This window comes from Plecotus auritus, assembly GCF_963455305.1.
Source record: "Plecotus auritus genome assembly, chromosome: 1".
NCBI classification, from domain to species: domain Eukaryota; kingdom Metazoa; phylum Chordata; class Mammalia; order Chiroptera; family Vespertilionidae; genus Plecotus; species Plecotus auritus.
The window spans coordinates 241,590,553-241,602,495 of NC_137770.1; the positions used below are offsets into that span (position 1 = coordinate 241,590,553).

The window sequence follows — 11,943 nt, forward strand, 5'->3', positions numbered from 1 at the left end:
AAATGTGTTTATATATTTACTTTTATATATATTAATATATATATAGGTATATATATAGATATACATATATATAATTACCAACCACAATGTTTATCACATTAAAGGTCTTGTAAAACATTTCTTGATTAAATTTTGACTGACATAAATAATCCCTTTCTCAATGGATAGCACTTTGGACACTTGAAGGTTATTAATGTGTTCTCTCTGAATCTTACCAAAGACAATTTTCTCAACACATTTGATTCCTCCCACATGATAAGACTTCAAGTGTCTTTCATTCAAAGTTTTATCTATTGTGTGCACACTGTGTGTTGGATAGACAATGTTCTAGACACTAGGGACATAACACTGAATAAGACAGACACTGAACTCAAATGTCTTTCAAATCCCACTTGATTTTCTCTGAGTAGGATCCAGTTTGCTTGTGATCCACATAAAGTAAATTTTTACAACTGAAGGCTGGGTGCCAGGCCTGAACTAAATGGATTTGTCTTATTAATTGGATATTCCATCATTTACAAGATAAATTATCATTTAGTTTGGGCGTTTAGGGACTGATATTGCCCCTTACCTTCATTTGTCCTAAACTCATGCATTTTATGTCCCAGATCCATACAAATTTAGTATGAGAAATATCTCCATACCCCCAATGACATTAATGAGTACATTTAATTTAACTTCTACAGTTAATAAATACATTGTCCAAAAGAGATTTATACCATTAATGAGAACTCATTAGTAAGGAGACTGGATTGTGAAAGGACAATAAGAAGTGACCTTTCTGCTCTTTCTGGAATCCTGTCAGCTGATTTCCTTATGCCCTTCTCTCTTCCTAAAAAATATTCTTCCCCTCCCCCAGAAAGCTACGTGGATGTCTCTCTGCTGTCCTTCAGGACCTTGCTGAAATGTTGCCTTCTCTGTGAGGTGTTCTCTGGCCACCTCAGCATTCTAAGGTAAATAATAGCCTCATCCATGTTATCTTCAGGGACTCTATTTCTCCCTTACCTGTATATTGAGGAACATGATAGTACCATTGCTATGGAGTTATAAGATTGCATCATGATAGTGATATATCTCTACATCACCATATAATTGATACATATTATAGACACATTACACATGTATTTGTTTTTGTTTGTTTGTTTGTTTTCTATTTGTGCATCAGACTCTAAGCTTCATAAAAAAGGTGATTTTTATCTTCTTCATTTCCCACTGTAGCTCCAGTACCTATAACAGCACCTGGCATAAAATAAGGGTCTGATAAATCTTTATTGAATGAATAAAAGAGGAAAAAGGGAAGGAAGAAAAGAAGGAAGGGAGGGCAGGGGGGAAGGGAAGGAGGGAGGGAGAGAGGGAGGGAGGGAGGGAGGGAAGGAAGGAAGGAAGGAAGGAAGGAAGGAAGGAAGGAAGGAAGGAAGGAAGGAAAGAAGGAAGGAAGGAAGGAAGGGAAGAGAAAGCCTAGAATTTTAGGTCACCTATGTTGGTTCTAAAGCTAACCAACCATTTATACCTCACCATACTATGCTTAACCTGCCTCTTTTCTATTTACATAAGAGCCATTTTCTACACCACTTGCTTTAATTGTATAGTGTGAACCCCATTAACAAAGTATCTTAGTGTGAAAGTGTTCACTACTCATTATGTGGGTAGCTTAGCAGTCCCCAAAAAGGAGTATATATATATATATATATATATATATATATATATATATATATATATATGGTGGTACTTGTTATCTTGACACAGAAATGTGCATTCCATCCACAAACAAATCCCAGGTCAGGAAACTCCCAGGGCAGCAGACAAAGCAGACATGTAGATGCAGTGATGAGTCTGAGGCCAGGTATAACTCAGATGGAGACTGTTTGAGTTACAAAGCACATCTCTAGTTTTGATACCAGGAGCTCTTGGTATCAACATGGAAGAATATTGTCTTATTTCACCTTTGTAGTGTCAGATAGGAGGGAGGGATTCAGAATGCCAACCTTATTGGACATTGGAGAATCAGCTGGGGAGGGAGGGTTTACTCTGTGGATTTTTGCAGAAGTTATAAATAATAAGGCCTTGAGATGGATTTCCTCATCCTTAGTAGCTAACACTGATGCCAGCTTCCCCACTCTGAACATTTCCTAATCACCCATTCTTCTTAGGGAGAAGGTATGGAGAAAGCACTGGCTTTTGAATGAAGCAAACCAAGGATTAAAACAGATCTGTGCCACTTACTAAGCAAAATGGGAGAACTGTTTAATGAGTTTACCTCCCTTCTTTCTGAAATGGTATAATGTTACCCAAGTGGTTTGCCTTGAGAGCATCTGATCTCAACCTGAATGGTAGGTGTATGCTAGTTCTTTTGCCCAGAAAAAAAACCCACTCTCTCCCATCTTCTTATCATGCATGGCACTCAAATGGCACCTCTGAGAAACATTTCCTGATCCTTTGGCCTTGGTCAGGGATTCATAAGATCTCATGATATCGTATATCTTTCCTCTTTGCACCTATGTTTTGCCATTTTTCTTCGGTTTCCAATTATTTTATTATCATCTGCCTTTCCAATAGATTACATAGGCTTTGGGAAAGCAAGGCTTTTGTGGATCTTTGCTGAGCATCATCGCATGCTTAGTATTCCGCACAGTGCCTGGGTGAGAGCAAGCTCTGCGCAAATGTGTATTGAATACATAAACACATATACACGTGTGAAAATATAAAACAGTGTTCCAAACAGTAACTGAGAAGTCATTCCTATGTGGCTTCTTCCAAGTTCCCTTTATTCCTGTATTTCTGCCTGGGCCCAGGAGGGTAACTCAGTCCAATCTGTGCTTCTGAGTCATGCTCACAAGTGAAACAGCTTTCAGGGCACCGCATTTGTTCTCAGAGTCACAGTCTGAGCAGAGATAATGAGCATGGCCAGCCTGTGGGGACTTCAGCCTTAGGCAGTGTTTAAGTGTTGAGCTAACAATCATTGCAAATAATTGCACTTACAAGGGGACCTGCAATTACTTTCTGATTCTTGTGCTTTTCCCCCCACTTTCCAGGTCCCCCACATGAGAGCTGAAAAGCAAAACCCTGTCCTCCAGACCCAAACTCCTCCGACTGCAAAGCTCAAAGATTATAGACTTGAAACGAATCACCTTGTGGCTCCAGCAGTTAATTTATAACTCTGTTACAACTTATGAGGATGCATAATTCAGTTCACAGCAGTGCAAGTAGGAAAAGATCAATCATGACCATTATGTTTCTACGACGTGTCTCCAAATGCAAGATACTAAGAAAAGCTGCATTTTCTTCTTTCCTTTTGATGAAGAATGGGCACCCCACTAGCTGAGCTGTCTGAAAGCCCAAGAAATCCTATAAAATCTGCCCCAAAATGTTACTTGGAGTATTCTTAAAGAAAAACAAAACAAAACAAAAAACAGTGCAGGAGCCTGGCAGGTGTGGCTCAGTGTTTGAGCATTGACCTATGAACCAGAAGGTCATGGTTCAATTCCAGGTCAGGGCACATGCCTGGGTTGGGGACTCGATCCCCAGTAGGGGGCATGCAGGAAGCAGCAGATCAATAATTCTCTCTCATCATTGAAGTCTCTCTTTCTCTCCTTCTCCCTTCCTCTCTAAAAACAATAAAAATATGTTAAAAAAAAAAGTGCAAAAGAAGGTTCATTGTTTTCTTTTCTTCTACATTTCTCTCCTTGACTTGAAGACTGGAACAGCTTTTTTATGAGACTTGGTTTAAACCAACATTGATCACGTAGAATCCATATAATTACAGTGGAAAGAGGATTTAGTGAAAAGACTGAATGAGGGTAAAGTAAGGCACTCATCTTGGGCACAAAAGGTAAAGAGATGCCAAAAATCAGTAAGCAAGATACATCATGTTTTAATTCGATATTTGAAAAATCAAAAATTAGGCCTAAGCATCCATAATGAACCAAATATCAACATGTTAAATCAAGGTAAGATTAGCATTGCTGATTTTTCATTTTGCTTCAGGCTACAGTACTGGTTAATATATCAAGTCTTTATGTAACTTTTTGAAATTTTGCTTATCATGAAACTTTTCCATTAACTTTAACTTTTTTAAATATTGCATGTGATATAGCTAGTATTTATTTATCACATTTTATGCCAGATACCTTTACACGGCAATAATAATAACATTTGAAAAAGAATCAAACTAATGCATTTTAATTTTCTTGTTTTCCTCTAGCCCTAAAGTTTTATTTTATCCAGAAAACAGATAGCTTAGACATCCAATAATGCAGTCCATGGTAGCTAGTTTTACCTTGATTGAGCATATGTGCCTTCAGACCACAACCATGAGACACAGATCTCTGCCATTTCACCCCGAAGTTTCTGTTTTGGCATCCCATCTGCAACCAAGGTTCCTTGCTGACCTGTATTCCATCTTGGACCACATTCACCTTTGCCATTCCTCTGTACTTATGGCTAATTTTTGCCAAGGCTCCCTCAATACCCTTAGTAATGGATTGAATCCTGAACCAGATTCAACAAGCTGCCTAGAATTCTTATCTAAGCAGCTATCTCTTTTAAACCTTAGTGATTTCAAAGAAATGCTTGATGCCACATTTTGCCCACCAAAACCAGCCTAATTCATAGGTCTTTTTGTACTAGGATAAATAATGAACAACATTAGAAGAGGCAAGAGTCAATAGAATCAAGCTTATGAAACATCCATCATAAAAATCCAGTGATTATAAATCATCTTGTAGAATTTCAGAATGAACTACACTATACCCTTACTAAGTCACAGAGGTGATCTCTGAACACTGGTATTTCCAGCATAACCCAGGAATTCCCTTCTCTGAGCTCAGTCTTTACTCCATCCAGTTTCTTCTCTCCACTCAAAACTCATGAGTTTGAGTCTGTATACATGTTGACCCTAACACACTATTTCCAAAATGTGTTTCAAAGATTATTTGATCCATAAATTGTCCTGGCATGGGGTGGTTAAATAATTTTGGTACACACTGCCTACTGTAACCTCTTCTTGGAGATTTAAAATGTTAATTAGCATATTAAAGAATCTGCAAAGTACTACAGTAGAGAAAATGTATAACTCTTTTGAGCCCAGCAATTACCAAATTAATTTGCTCATAGAATCATTTCTCCCCCTACAGACCTATTTGTACCCTCTCATGCCAATATTTCACACTTTGAGGGCCACTAGCTTCATCAATACTGATCATGTTTACATGTTTGTGTGTTCTCCTAGGAGGACATCCTGCTCAGGCTTCCTCCTTGTGAAGCTCAACTATAAATGCAGCATACAATCTACCTTTCCCACCTCTGCCATCCCACTAACACCTTCACACTCCCTTCAGGAAGGACTCTGCCATATACCCACCATGATCAGCCCTCTCTCTATGACGAAGAGTGAGAGTGCTGTTAAATCCTTGTTGGACACATTCTGTCCTTCATTGGGGGGATATCTTGATACCCATTCTTTAGGGAGCCTCACAACATTTTCTGTCTAACACAACTTTAAGTCCCCCACCTATACACCTCCCACCTCTAACTATCGCTCAGAAAGCTGCTCCTCTTTAAGCTCTTGGGGTTTCAGAGTGGTTGGCCTGGTTGTCATGATTTTCATATGTGAGCTGGCCTCAGCATCCCCTGGAAGGCCTGTTAAAAGACCAATTTCTGGGGCCTACCCTCGAGTCTCAGTCAGCAAGGCTGGGTGGAGAACGATGATTTGGACTTCCAACAAATTCCCAGGTTATGCCAATTTCAGGAGCCATATTTTGAGAACCATTGATCTATACAAACAGTGCCATATACAGAATAGCCTTGCCTTAAAGAGGGTTGCAGCAACCCTAATTTAAGACCAGTACATATAATTTAAAAATAAGTAAAATACAAAAGCACAATTGCTTAATTATCAAGACAAGTAATCAGGGGTACACTGGAATGCCAGCACCGTAATGTAGCACATAAAGAAATAAAATAAAATCCCCTGATATATATAAATAATATATATACTAGTGGCCTGGTGCATGAAATTCATGCACTGGAGGGGTGTTCCTCAGCCTAGCCTGCACCCTTTCCAATCTGAGATCCCTCTAACAATCCGGGACTGCTGGCTCCTAGCCACTCACCTGCCTCCTTGCCTGATTGCCCCTAACTGCTTCTGGCTGCTAGCTTGATCATCCCCTAACCACTCCCCTGCCAGCCTGATTGCCCCCAACTGCCCTCCCCTGCAGGCCTGGTCACCCCCAACTGCCCTCCCTGCCAGCCTGGTGGACCCCAACTGCCCTCCCCTGCCAACCTGGTTGCCCCCAACTGCCCTTCCCTGCCAATCTGGTCACCCCCAACTGCCCTCCCCTGCAGGCCTGGTCACCCCCAACTTCCCTCCCCTGCCGGCCATCTTGTGGTGGCCATCTTGTGGCGGCTATCTTGTGGTGGTCATCTTGTGGTGGCCATCTTGTGACCACACGGGGGCGGCCACCTTGTGACAATGTGGGGGTGACCATCTTGTGACAACATGGGGGCAGCCATCTTGTGATGACGTGAGGGTGCAAGGTCCACCTAGGCTTTCATTAATATAGATATGAATTTTTGTGAGTTTATTTGAGCCAAACTGTTGACAATTGCTGGGAAGCAGAATCTCAACATATTGGGATAATGCTACAAAGATTGGAAGTTTTTCACCTTGTTTTATACATCACAATGAAAGGAGGAGACCCTACTATAATTTTAATTTAACAGGTTAGGAAAGAAATTAAGCTTTGTGAATATTATTGGTATGGTTAACTAGTTATGCTGTGGGGTGAGGGAAACAGACTTATATAACACACAGGGACTGATAATGTATTCATTTTTAGAGCATTTTATTAATTACTAGAGGCCCAGTGCATGGGCGGGGGTATCCCTCAGCCCAGCCTGCATGATCTCCAAATTGGGATCTCTCTCACAATCTGGGACTGCTAGCTCCTAACCACTCACCTGCCTGCCTGCCTGGTTGCCCCTAACCACTCTGCCTGACAGGCTGATAGCCCCCTAACCACTCCTCTGCTGGCCTGATTGATGCCTAACTGCTCCCCTGCTGGCCTGATCATCCATAACTGCCCTCCCCTGCCGGCCCAATTGCCACCACTGCCTTCCCCTGCAGAGCTGAGGCGACTGGGGGACTCAGGCTGGATGAGGCAGGGCTGAGGGGACTGGGTGCCGCCATCTTGTGGATGTGGGCGCCACCTTCTTGTGAGGGTGTGGCAGTCAATTAGCATATCCCCTCTTTATTAGATAGAAAGTTACTGGTTCCATTGCTAAAACAGCCAAAAATATCAATGACTTTTTAAAAATATATATATTTTTATTGATTTCAGAGAGGAAGGGAGATAGAAACATCAATGATGAGAGAGAATCATTAATTGGCTACCTCTTATATGCTCCCTATTGAGGATCGAACCCACAACCAGGTCATATGCCCTTGACTGGGATAGAACCTTGGACCCTTTGGTCCGCAGGCTGACACGCTATCCACTGAGCCAAACTTGCTAGGGCTATCAATGACTTTTTAAAAAGTTTATTTCTAACTACCCTCTCAACATGGGCCTGAACTTCACAGGGTTGAAATAGCAGCCCTGTGGAGTGGAACATCCATGAGCTCCAAGAGTGTTTCCCTGCTATTCTGACCAGGAGGCTTACCTCTTATGAGTCATGATAGCTGCTCCAGCTTTTCCAGAAAGTGGAGAAGAGATGGGAGGGCATATTCCTTTTCTATCTAAGTGGCATTCATCAGTTTGCTTGTATTCCCTTAGCCAGAACCTTATAAAATGATCGAATTGGCTGCACGGAAGACCAGTCTATGCATTTTGCTCACCAAGCCAAACCTTATATATATATTTTTTATTGGCAAAGTACAGACATTGAGGGGCAGCCAGCAGTCTCCAAAATGTGTACTGTAATGTGCTATGGTTTGCATGTTCCTGGATAATTATATTTACAGGTTGCATGATCTCATGTCAACTTTGCTAACACTCAGAAAGTAAACAAGCAGTTTAAGTCGGGTTTCTACAAAGAAATGTCTGAAGTGAATGCCAGTAACACCAGCACCTGGGAACAAGAAAATGGCAGATGATTGCCAGTTAATACCACTGAACCTAGCCATGAGATATTTTGAACAGGTTTAAGAGAGCCCATCTTTATAAAAATGAGGATGCAGGTAAAGAGTTGGATACAATAAAAAGGAGAGAAGTCCTTGCACAGGGATGTGGAAAGACAGCAAAAAGGACAACCGATTATGTCCAAATGTGGACCTTGCTCTGAAAGGTGCAGCCTTGATAAATGAAGAATTTTGATTCACAGGCACATGGTGTTTAGTGTTGAAAGTGAGGGCGTCATCACACTACAAAGCCCCTTATCCTTTGGGGGCTCAACTTCTTCAGGTGCCCCTTCAGTGGTGTCACCTACCTCACAGTGTGGGTCCAGATCAAACTGCATCATGTACACAAAAACCACATTGAAAACTACAAATGCCAAACTTTTATTGAAGAACAGTAGGACTTGGATAGGAAGAAATTTGGGGGGAATTATTTCAGGTGGAACTAAAGAACTAATATGTGAGAGCGGTTATTAGAGAACTAACATTTACTTTACACCCCAATCACTCAGATACTGGGCATTCAGTATCTTTTTTAAACCTTACCACAACTCTGGGGATAGCATTTATACATATTTTACAGATAATAAAACTGAGGCTCACTGATATTTCCTAATTGCTTCAAGGTTACATGGTTAGAATGTGGCAGTGCATACAGTCAAACCAATGTCTGTACAACTTCCAAAATCTGGGAGCTAGCCCAGCCTCAGTGGAGCTATAAGCCTATCTCACTGGGTGCATGTGTATCAGAAAGTACACCAGAACTGGATGGAAGGGATGACATAATGAAATAATGCGGGAATCTAGGGCTTTCACCTGATGCTTGGGAAATCAACCTATTGTATCAGGTTCTTGGCAGGACACATCTATCTGTGTCAAGAAAATCATCTGCTGGGGATATGTGTGACAGCCTGCAGAAGAAAGAATTCAGTCGGGCCAAGAACAGTCTTTGGAAAGGGACCCAAGCACATTGATAAGGACGCACCTTGAACATAGGTGTCTGTTTCAGCCAAAGTTGTGTTGTTTGGTGTTGGGCACCAGGAGAATGATACACCCATTCCAAACTATCTGCTTATCAGATAAGTTTCTCAGGGATGGAAAGTGGTATAGTCATAGAAGCACGCTCAACTTAATTGCCTTAAGTACTGAGTCGTGGATGAGATATTTACAGAACATCATCCGTATAAAAGGTGCTATTCTAGATTCTGATGATTAAAGCAAGCAATAAACAGCTCAGGCCATCAAATGGGAGGTGGGGGAGAGCGATAAAATGATGATTCCAATGCACTCTGACAAGCTACAGCGGAGAAAAGCTCAGACCATTTTTGGAACAAACCAGAGCATATCTTCTCCTTCCCCAGTATTAGCATCCAAGGGGGTTGGGACCATTGCTTGCACTTTAAATCCCCATATCACCATGTGAAGGAAGACAGGTCAAGATTGTATCTGAGATTGGGGTGTTTCCCACCCATGAGCTATGATGTACAAGTACTGACATGCACTGGGTAAATGTCCTTTATAATTTAGAATGTGGCCACTGGCAGTTTTATGAGCCTGACAGTCAACCAATGTCAACAGGATTTCATGGTGAATTTACGGTAGCAGGCTCTGGGTCCTGGGTTAATAGGCCTCTGCCTCTGTAATAAGGGCCCATTAAAATAAGGGAGGAGGGAGGACCTTCTAAACACAGCCTGACAGACACTCAAGCTCAGTCACTGTGAGCTCTGGGGTATTAAATGGTTTCCTGGCTCAAGGGTCACATTACAGGTGCTATTTCCTCCCAGAGCAGCCGTAATCTCATCTCACTAAGTCATCCACCCAAACCGGCAGCTAGGAATCATTATACCAGGAGCAGATCACTCACAGATCGCTGGGGAAGATTCTTTAGTGATGCTTGATGTTTGACAAAATATTGCAAAATAAAGCAGCACCTCTGAAATTAGAAAATCACCGCTGTCACATTTCCAGCCACTGGGATCAAGAGATGGGAACTGACTTCATTGGTGAGGGTCATGATTGCCACCAACAGCTTGCAGCAACAGGACGCCACAGGAAACACAATATCAATGTGTGCATGTGATTTAAACAATGTATATTTTTGCAGGTAGTTAAAATGCTGGACATGATTCTAAGACTCATGTATTCTATTTAATCTTTTTTGAAAGAAATATCATTATCCCCCTTGAACAGCTAAGGAAGCACATTCAAAAAGGATGTATACTTTTGCCCCCCAATCAAAGAGCAGAACCAGGTCTTGAGGTTAAGTCTGGGACCTTCATTCATTCTTACATGTCCTTCTTCAACCCCCAGTTTTTATTGGTTTGTGGGGTTTTTTAGCTCTAGAAGGTTTTACTTTAGATCTTTTCATGGCCAATTTCCCTGAAGAGAGTTGTAATCACATAAAGTTACTGAAAACCATCGTTCAAATCACTGCTCTGAATGGAGAGACAAGCATCCATCTCCCCCATCTCTGTCCTTGGGGGAGAAAAAATATTCTTTGGATATTGACAAGCAGCATTCACTGAATAACCCCCTGTTAAATGTCATAGTCAAAGACAACTTTAATAAATAAAGAGGAAAACCTGACCACATTGCTCATGGCGAGAGGGAGAAAGAGTGTCCACATCCCCTTATCTGAAACTTGAGGAGCTAAACAGGCATTAGGGTTTTCCAGATTTTATGATCCCCAATATTATGCAGCTCCCTCAGTAAAACATGGGGCAGCAACACATAAGCAAACACATGAACATCTCTGAGTGAAACCATGAAAATTCGCACCACATGAAAACCCAAAGGCTATAAACTAACTCACTCCCTTAAGTGCAGGTGAGGTCAGAGGTGCTATCAAATGAGTTTAAGAAAATTACATTTTTTCGAGTTTTAATTTTCACCCCAAGACATCTGTTTAATTCTCAAAAACATTTTCTGGTGGAAACATCATTCTTCCTAGTGACTACTTGTCCTTTTGGCATCAGAAGTTAAAGTTCCTTGCCCAACACTTTTATGCCTTGTTTGTCACATGATCTCACTCATTTGGGGATAATGAAAAACATTATAAACTGATGAACAAAAAGATAGATACAGAGGCAGTAAAGCATCAAACAGACTGTCAAATTACAGCAGGAAGGTTAGGGAGAGGTGGGGAAAATAAGAGATCAACTGAAGGACTTATATGCATGCATATAAGAGTAACCAACGGATGCAAAACATTGGGGGGTGAGGGCATGTATGGGAGTGGGGTGGGGGGGCAATGGTAAGATATGTACACATATAATACCTTAATAAAAAAAATATATAAATAAATAAATAAATAAAATGCAGATGCCGTGCCTCCTATTCTGGTGAGCATTTCCATGCAGCAAAGGACAGAGTAGAAAGTTGGGGTCACATAGACCTGGGTTCTATTACTCTCCTGAGTCACCTGGAACCACCAATACAGTGTCCACCCCCAGATCCTACATCTCCAAAAGCACTGATGCTCAAGTTGGGTTGGGTTCCCTGGTGTCCCTTCTGAGTGGCCTTGCTCTTTCCCACCTTACCTCTCTCTTAACACTGTCCTACCTCCTTTACCTGTGAAGTTTGTGACTCTGCAAATGCCTGAGTGCCAAATTCCATCATTATAATCTAGATAGGCCTTTCAATGTCCATAAAATTTCCTCTTCTTTCACTTTTACCTGTTTTCCTGGTTCCTGCACATAGAAAGAATCTGAGGAAAGCATTGGCTCATTGATCCATCAGAAACCTAGGGCTTGTGTTTTTTTTCCACCCATAATTGTCCAAAATGTGACCTTGACTATGTCAAAAAGTAAAAAACAAACAAACAAGAAACC

General features: G+C 41.3%; 1 long non-coding RNA gene across 1 annotated transcript; it reads left to right on the forward strand.

The window, feature by feature from the left end:
• The first annotated feature begins 855 nt into the window (after window positions 1-855).
• Window positions 856-3,159, forward strand: LOC308250749. The gene is made up of 3 exons (XR_013960862.1): window positions 856-953; window positions 2,151-2,330; window positions 3,033-3,159. It is a non-coding gene; the product is annotated as an uncharacterized lncRNA (long non-coding RNA).
• The last annotated feature ends 8,784 nt before the right edge of the window (window positions 3,160-11,943 follow it).